A 9293-nucleotide genomic window follows, 5' to 3' on the forward strand; every position below is an offset into this window, starting at 1 on the left:
GAAGCACAAATATTTTTTAATTTTGACAGAGTCCAATTTATCTATTTTTGTTTGTTTGTTTCTTGTGCTTTTAGTGTCATATCTACAAAACCATTGCTTACTTTGAGGTCATGAAGAGTTACTGCTATGTTTCTTTCTAAGAGTTTTATAGTTTTAGTGCTTACATTTAACTCTGTGGTCCATCTTGAGTTAATTTTTTTTATAGTGTGAGATAGGGGTCTAATTTCATTCTTTTACATGTGAATATATAGTTGTCCCAGTACTATTTGTTGAAAAGACTATTCTTTATCTATTGCATGGGCTTTGCACCCTTATAATTAATCAGTTGACCATAAACACACAGTTTATTTCTGATCTCTCAATTCTATACTGTTGATCTGCATGTCTGTTCTTAAGTCAGCACCACACTGTCTTGATTACTGTAGTTTGTAGTAAGTTTTGAAGTTGGGAAATATGACTGCTCCAACTTTGTTCTTCTTTTTCAAAATTTTTTGGCTACTATTTGGTTCCTTGCATTTCCATATGAATTTTAGGATCAGCTTGTTAATTTCTTCAAAGAAGAAAGCGGGGGAGTGGATGTAGCTCAGTGGTTGAGTACCTGGTTCCTATGCATGAGGTCCTGGATTCAATCTTTGGTTCTTCCTAAGAAAAAAAAAGTAGCTGGAATATTGATAGAAAATGCTGATAGGAATTGTGTTGAATCTGAAGATCAATTTGAGGGGTGTTGCCATCCTAACAATACTAAGTCATCCAATCTACAAACATGGAATGTTTTTCCATTTAATTAGGTCTTCTTTAATTTCTTTCAAAGATGTTTTGTAGTTTTCAATGCATAAGCTTTTCACTTCCTTCTTAAATATATTCTTCTTATTGTTTTATTCTATTATAAATAGAATTATTTTCTTAATTTCATTTTCAGATAATTCATTTCCAGTGTATAGATATAAAATTGTTTTTTGCGCATCCTGTATCTTACAGTTTTCCTGAACTCATACTAGTTCCAGTAGTTTTGGGGTGTGGCTTCTTGGGATTTTTTATACACAGGATCATGTCATCTGCAAATGGAAGTAGTACTACTTTTACATTTCCAATCTGGATGCTTTTTATTTCATATTCTTGCTTAATTGCTCTGGATAAAATCTCTTATTACAGTGTTGACTAGAACTTGTGAGAATGGATATCCTTGTCTTGTTCCTGACTTTGGAAAGCATCCATTCTATTATCAAGTATGACTTTAGATGGCCTTAACCTGATGGAGGAAGTTCCCTTGTAATCCTAGTTTATTGAGTGTTGTTGCCCCTGCCCCCATGGCTCCCTTATCCATCTACTTGTCTTCTTTAGGAGCCACCAGGAACTGAACCTGGGGACCTTCCATGTGGAAGGGGTTGCCCAACTGCTTGAGCCACCTCCACTCCCTGCTTTTTGTTGAATGTTTTTACCATGGAAGAGTGTAGGATTTTGCCAAATGTTTTTTTCTGTGTCTACTGAAATGATCATGGGATTTCTGTCCTTTATTCTATATGTGATATTTTATATTTTCATATGTTAAACTAACCTTGCATTTCTGTGATATACCCACTTTGTCATGATATATAATATTTTACATATTTACTGGATTCAGTTTTCTAGTATTTTGTTGAGGATTTTTGCATCTATATTCCTAAGGGATATTAGTGTAGGGTTTTTCTTTACTTGTGAAGCCTTTGTCTGATTTTGATATCAGGGTTATACTGGCTTTGTAGAATGAGTTAGGAAGTGTTCCCTTCTCTTATATTTTTTGGAAGAGTTAGTGAAGATTTAGTTAATCCTTCTTTAAATATTTGTTAGAATTCAACAGTGAAGCCATTTGGGCCTGAGCTTATCTGTGTGGGAAGTTTTTAAAATTCAAATTGCTAATTCAGTCTCTTTAGTTGTTATAGGTCTATTTGAATATTCAGTTTCTTCTTGAGACAGTTTTGGTCGTTTGTGTCACTCTAGGAACTTTTCCATTTCATCTAGTTTATATAATTTGTTGACATACTGTTGTTCTTGGCATTATTTTATAATCCTATAATTCTTTCAGTTCTGTAAGGTAGGTAGTGATGTTTCTTTCATTCTGGATTTTAATAATTTCTGTTTTCTCTATTTTTTCTAGGTCAATCTAACTAAATCTTTGTTAACTTTGTTCTTTCAATAAACTAACTTTTGGCTTTGTTTACTTTTGTTTTTCTATTCTCTATTTCACTTACTTCTGCTCTAGTCTTTTTTTTTTTAAAGATTTATTTATCTCTCCCCTCCCTTGTTTGCACTTGCTGTCTGCTCATTGTGTGCTCTCTGTGTCTGCTCATCTTCTTTAGGAGGCACTAGGAACCGAACCCAAGACCTCCCAATGTGGGAGGCAGGTGCCCAACTGCTTGAGCCACATCTACTCCCCTGCTCTCGTCTTTATTATTTCCTTCTTTCTTCTTGCTTTCAATTTAATTTGCTCTTATTTTTCTGGTTTCTTAGCTTGTAATTTATTTCCTTGATATCTTTCTTCTTTTTTTCAACATAAGCATTGTCTTAGTGTGCCACACGGTTGCCAATGCAATATACCAGAAATTAGTTTGCTTTTATAACAGGAATTGTATTAGGGTAAAAGCTTACAGTGTTGAGGTTGTGAAAATGTCCAAATCAGAGCATCATCAGAGATGCTTTCACACCAAAGGTTGGCTGCCAGCAGACTGTGGAGTCCTGCCACATGGAGAGGCAAGGTGGCGGGTCTGCTGGTCTCGCTCTACTTTTCCCTTGAGCTCAGCTCTGGGTGATCAGGCAACTCTCCCTGGGCCTCCTCAGCTTGAGCCTGTTGGGGCTTCTCTGTCTTTCTGAGATTGTAGGCAAACCTGGAGTCTTCTCTCTTATATGGCAGGATAAAGATGGTGGCGGCTCTCTTCTTTCTATGTTTCTTCTTTTAGTTTTCAGGTCATATAAGACCCCAGCAAAATGTGGAAACCCAACATTAGTCACCGCTCACTGACTTAATCCAATCAAAGAGCCCCATACGCACAGGAATGGATCAGTTGAAGAACATAATCTTTTCTGGGGTTCACAAATTTCAAACTGTTTCAAGCATTTACAGCTATAAATCTTTAAAAAAAAAAACAAAACAGAAAGGAAGTAGATGTGGCTCAAGCAGTTGGACTCCTGCCTACCACATGGGAAGTCCCAGGTTTAGTTCCCGGTGCCTCCTGGAGAAGGCGAGCAGACACGACAAGCTGACACAACAAGAGAGACACAAAGAGGAAAGACAATGAGAGGCACAACAAACCAGGGAGCTGACCTGGCTCAGGTGATTAGGCATCTCTCTTCCACATGGGGGATCTGGGTTTAGTTCACAGTGTCTCCTAAAGAGAAGACAAGCAGACACAGAGTACAAAGCAAATGAACACAAAGAGCAGAGAGCAACCTCAAACAATATGGGGGGGAAAAAGAGAAATAAAATAACTCTTAAAAAAAAAGCTAAAGGCTTTTTAAAAAGCACAAAAAACAAAGAACTGTACAACACAATGAACCCTCTTGTAAATGATGGACTGTAGTCAATAGAACAATTACAAAAATGTTCTTGAGTTATAACAAATGTACCTTACTAATGCAAGGTGTTAATAACAGGATGGTATAGGGAAGCAGATTTGGCCCAACGGATAGGGCATCTGCTTACCACATTGGAGGTCTGCGGGTCAAACCCTGGGCCTCCTTGACCCGTGTGGAGCTGGCCCACACACAGCACTGATGCGTACAAGGAGTGCCGGCCCATGCAGGGGTGTCCCCTGCGTAGGGGAGCCCCATGTGCAAGGAGTGCGCCCCATAAGGAGAGCCACCCAGTGCAAAAAAAGTGCAGCCTGCCCAGGAGTTGTGCCACACACACACACAGAGCTGACACAGCAAGATTACACAACAAAAATGAGACACAGATTCTGGGTACCTCTGACAAGAATACAAGCGGACACAGAAGATCACACAGCAAATGGACACAGAAAGCAGACAACTGGGGGAGGGGGGAGAAAGGGAAGAGAAAATTTAAATAATAATAATAAATCTTTAAAAAAAATAATAAGGTGGTACGTGAGAACTCTGTATTTTATATATTTTATGCATGATATTTCTGTAAAACTACAGCATCTCTAACAAAAAAATTACTAATAACAATTTTTCAAAAAAAATGTTCCTCCTAAGTACTGCTTTAGCTACATCTTATGCATTTTGAAAGGATGTTGCATTGTCATTTTCATTCATCTCAAAGTAGTTTTTAATTTCTCTGTGATTTCTTCTTTGACGTATTGGTTATGTAGAAATATGTAGTTTAATTTTCACATATTCATGAATTTCTGAAAACTTCATCTGTTATTGAGTTCTAATTTCATTCCATTGTGGTCAGAGTACATATTTTTTATGACTTAAAACTTTTAAACTTATTAATACTTGTTTTATGTCCTACTATGTAGTCCATCCTGGAAAATGTTCTATATGCTTTTGAAAAGAATGAGCATTCTGCTATCATTTGTCAGAGGGTTCTATGGATGTCTATTAGGTCTAGTGTATAGTGTCATGTCTTCTATTTCTTTGTTGATCTTCTGCCTACTTGTTCTATCCATTATGGAAAGTGGGATATTGAAGGTTCCAGTTGTTATTGTCAAGTTTCCAATTTCTCCCTTCAACTCTTTCAGTTTTTGCTTCGTGTGTTTTGAGATTCTATTGTTAAATGCATATATGATTATAGTTGTTATGTCTTCCTGATGGATTGACCCTTTTATCATATAAAGTGTACTTCTTTGTTTCTAGTAACAATTGCTTTAAAATCTATTTTATTTTATTTTATTATTTTTTTAAAGATTTATTTTTTTTTAAATTTCTCTCCCCTCCCTCCCCCCAGTTGTCTGCTCTCTGTGTCCATTCACTTCGTGTTCTTCTTTGACCGCTTCTATCCTTATCAGCGGCACTGGGAATCTGTGTTTCTTTCTGCTGCATCATCTTGTTGTGTCAGCTCTCCCTGTGTGTGGCGCCATTCTTGTGTGCGGCAGCATTTATTGGGCAGGCTGCACTTTCTTTCACACTGGACGGCTCTCCTTATGGGGCGCACTCCTTGTGCGTGGGGCTTCCCTACGCGGGGGACACCCCTGCGTGGCACGGTACTCCTTGCACACATCAGCACGCGCATGGGCCAGCTCTACACGGGTCAAGGAGGCCCAGGGTTTGAATGGTGGACCTCCCATGTGGTAGGCGGACACCCTATCCATTGGGCCAAGTCTGCTTTCCTAAAATCTATTTTATATGATATTAGTATAACCACTCCAACATTTTTTTGTGTGTTCTTTTTACATGATACATATTTTTCCAAACTTTTACTTTCAACTATTTGTTTAATTGATTTAAAGACAGAATATAGTTGGGTAATTTTTTAAAAGTCTGTTTTGTTTATCTCTGCCTTCTGAGTTTAGTCCATTTATATTTAATCTAATTATTGGTAAGTTAGGATTTATATCTCATCCATTTTTAATTTCTTTTCTTTTTTTGTTAGCTTTTTACCAAAATTTTATTTTCAATTATACCAACAATCATTAATGACACGTGAATTAAAAGCCCATCTGGGGAAGCGGACTTGGCCCAATGGATAGGGCGTCCATCTACCATATGGGAGGTCTGCAGTTCAAACCCTGGGCCTCCTTGATTCCTGTGGAGCTGGCCCACACACAGTGCTGATGCGCACAAGAAGTGCCCTGCCACGCAGGGGTGTCCTCCGCATGGGGGAGCCCCACGCGCAAGGAGTGCACCCCATAAGGAGAGCCGCCCAGCGTGAAAGAAAGGTCAGCCTGCCCAGGAATGGTGCCGCACACGCAGAGAGCTGACGCAGCAAGATGATGCAACAAAAAGAGACACAAATTCCTGTGCCGCTGGCAACAACAGAAGCAGACAAAGAAGAACACACAGCAAAATGGACACAGAGAACAGACAACTTGGGGGGGAGGGGAGAGAAATAAATAAAAAAAGAAATCTTAAAAAAAAAAAGCCCATCTGCTGCATTTACAAATATTTTTATTTGAATAGTTTGGTCTTTTTATTTTTTATTATTTTTTAAAGATTTATTTTTTAAAGTTTCTTTCTCCTTCTCTACCCACCCTCCTCCCCCAGTGGTCTGCTCTCTGTGTCCATTCACTGTGTGCTCTTCTGTGTCCACTTATATTCTTGTCAGTGGCACTGAGAATCTGTGTCTCATTTTTGTTGCGTCATCTTGTTGCATCAGCTCTCCATGTGTGCGGCTCCACTCCTGGGCAGGCTGTATTTTTTTTTCACTGGGCGGCTCTCCTTACGGGGCACACTCCTTGCTCATGGGGCTCCCCTATGCGGGGGACACCTCTGCACGGCACGGCACTCCTTGAGTGCCTCAGCACTGTGTTTGGGCCAGCTCATCACATGGGTCAGGAGACCCTGGGTTTGAACCCCAGACCTCCCATCTCATAGGTGGATGCTCTGTCCTTTGAGCCAAATCCGCTTCCCTTTTAGTTATTTTTTAATAACTGATTATTGCCGTCATAGACAGAAACTTCCATTTGAAATGATATCTAGATACTTAAGATAAATGTGATTATTTCCATCACTAATTATTAAATTTGCATCTTCCATTTAGACCCATGAAGTTAAAATACTTCTTATTTTACAGACAAATATGGAATGCTTCATGACTTTGCATGTCGTCCTTGCACAGGGGCCATGCTAATTCTCTCTGTATCATTCCAATTTTAGTAGATGTGCTTACTATTTTTTTTCTGTATGTCTTAAGTCTCTTTTGTTCCTCTGTTCTCTATTACGAACTTCTTCTGTATTAAATAGATATTTTCTAGTATATCATTTTAATTCCCTCTTTGTTTCTTTTACAATATATTTTTGGTTATTTTCTTTGTGGTTGACTGGAGATTACAATTAACATCTTAATTTAAAACATTATGTTCAGATTAATACCAACTTAATTTTTTTAGGAGGTACCAGGGATTGACCCTGAGACCTCATACATAGGAAGCAGGTACTCATCCACTAAGGTATTCTGCTCCCCCCAATTTAATTTTAACAGAATACAAAAACTCCGTTGCTATATAGTTCCATTGCTCCCCTTCTCCTTTATACTGTTACTGTCATTTGAATTACATTAAAAGGCCATCACCACAGTTGTATGACATTTGTTTTATGTGGTTGTTTTTTAAATCACATAGAAGAAAATAGTATTTTGCAAACAAAAATACATTCACAATCTCTTATATTTATCTATTTATTTATCTTTACTGGTGCTCTTTATTTCTTCATGTTGATTTCATCCCTACATTTAGTATTTCTTACAGGGTAGATCTGTTAGCAATGAATTTTCTCAGTTTTTCTTGCTTTGGGAACACCTTAATTTCTTCTTCATTTAACAGAGGGTGGGGCTGGATATAGACTTCTCAGTAGACAGTCTTTTTTTTTCCAACACTTTGACTATATCAACCCACTAAGGCAGGATAGTAAAGTAGGGAATCAATAGACGAATCTAGAACCTGGCAGGAAACCCATGTGACCATGAGTACCTCATGAGATGGCTGCTGGAAGAACCTATGACAACCCCCATTCAGAATGAGACTTCTTCTGGAATCAAGGAGAAGCCTCAGATAGTCTCAAGGGGCCTTATCATTGGGCTGCCCTGGGGGATTGAGGAGTAGGGTAATAAATCAAAATAGCAAACAGCTGCGGGAAGCGGACTTGGCCCAGTGGTTAGGTAGTCCGTCTACCACATGGGAGGTCTTCGGTTCAAACCCCGGGCCTCCTTGACCTGTGTGGAGCTGGCCCACGTGCAGTGCTGATGCGTGCAAGGAGTGCCCTGCCACACAGGGGTGTCCCCCACGTAGGGGAGCCCTACGCGCAAGGAGTGCACCCCGTAAGGAGAGCTGCCCAGCGGGAAAGAAAGTGCAGCCTGCTCAGGAATGGTGCCACACACACGGAGAGTTGAGACAACAAGTTGACACAACAAAAAGAAACAGATTCCTGTGCCGCTGACAACAACAGAAGCGGACAAAAGAAGAACACGCAGCAAATAGACACAGAGAACAGACAACTGGGGGCGGGGGGGGGGGGGTTGGGGAGGGAGAGAAAGAAATAAAAATAAATAAAATCTTTAAAAAAAATAGCAAACAACTGGGATTCTTCCCCCTACATTAACAAAGAGGTGGAATAATTAATGGTTTAAAAAGCAAGTATGGAAGCTAAATCACCTTTTTTTCCCTCTTTTTTCCCTTGCCCTGTTCTAGCCATGTTTTCCCCCTGTTCTTGCCTTTTTCTTCCCTTGCCTGGATCAGCATGCAGGTAGACCTGGGGATTTGTGATCTGTAATGGGAAATTGAATCTGTAAATCAACCCTCTTTATCTCTTTCCTGCCCCTTTCCTCTCTACCTGGGACCCATAATCTGTTATTTTCTCCCATTTCTCTTCTCTCAGTAATAAATTACTGGCCTAACTAAACTGGTTTGCATTTAAAATTCATTTTTGTAGTTTAGCCAAGAACCTAGAGAAAATTCGGCAACAACACTTCCTTCTCACCTCCGTGGTTTCTGATAAGATGTCAGCTGTTAATCTTACTGAAGATCTCTTGTACATGAATGAGCCATTTTTTTTCTAGCTGCTTTCAAGATACTTTGTCTTTGTCTTTTGACAGTTTGACTAAGATGTGTTACATGTGCATCTCTTTGAGTTTATCCTACTTGGAGTTTGTTGAGTTTCTTAGATGTGTAGATAAATGTTTTAAATCAAATTTGGAAAGCTTTGGGCTATTGTTTCTTCAAATATTCCCTTTGTCTCTTTCTCTCCTCTCTCCCTACGACTCTAATCATGCATATATTGGCACCCTTGATGTTCCATAGATCCCTGAGCTCCGTTCACATATCTTCATTCTTTTTTTTTTCCTCTTCCTCAATCTGGCTAATCTTAATTGACCTCTCTTAAAGTTCACTGGTTCTTTCTTCAGATCTGCTGTTGCCCCCCTGTAGTTGATTTTTTTTTCATTCCAATTATTGTTCTTTTCACTCCAGAATTTCCATTTGGTTCTTTTCTTATAATCTTTTTATTCATATGCTCTACTCAGTGAGGCATCATTTTCATACTTTAATTCTTTAGACATGGTTTTCTTTAGTTCTTTGGATGTATTGGTAGTAGTTGATTTAAAGTATTTGTAAAGTCCAACATCTGGGCTTCCTCAGGGACAGTTTCTATTGACTGATTTTTAAATGTGTTATGTGCCATACTTTCCTATTTCTTTGCAT

The 9293-nt window shown here is 38.9% G+C and overlaps 1 pseudogene; it reads right to left on the reverse strand.

Annotated features, from left to right (window-relative positions):
• Positions 1–6673: 6673 nt before the first annotated feature.
• On the reverse strand, positions 6674–6769 carry LOC111766380 (U6 spliceosomal RNA; annotated as a pseudogene).
• Positions 6770–9293: the final 2524 nt, after the last annotated feature.

This window comes from Dasypus novemcinctus, chromosome 7 (assembly GCF_030445035.2).
Source record: "Dasypus novemcinctus isolate mDasNov1 chromosome 7, mDasNov1.1.hap2, whole genome shotgun sequence".
Taxonomy (NCBI): Eukaryota; Metazoa; Chordata; class Mammalia; order Cingulata; family Dasypodidae; genus Dasypus; species Dasypus novemcinctus.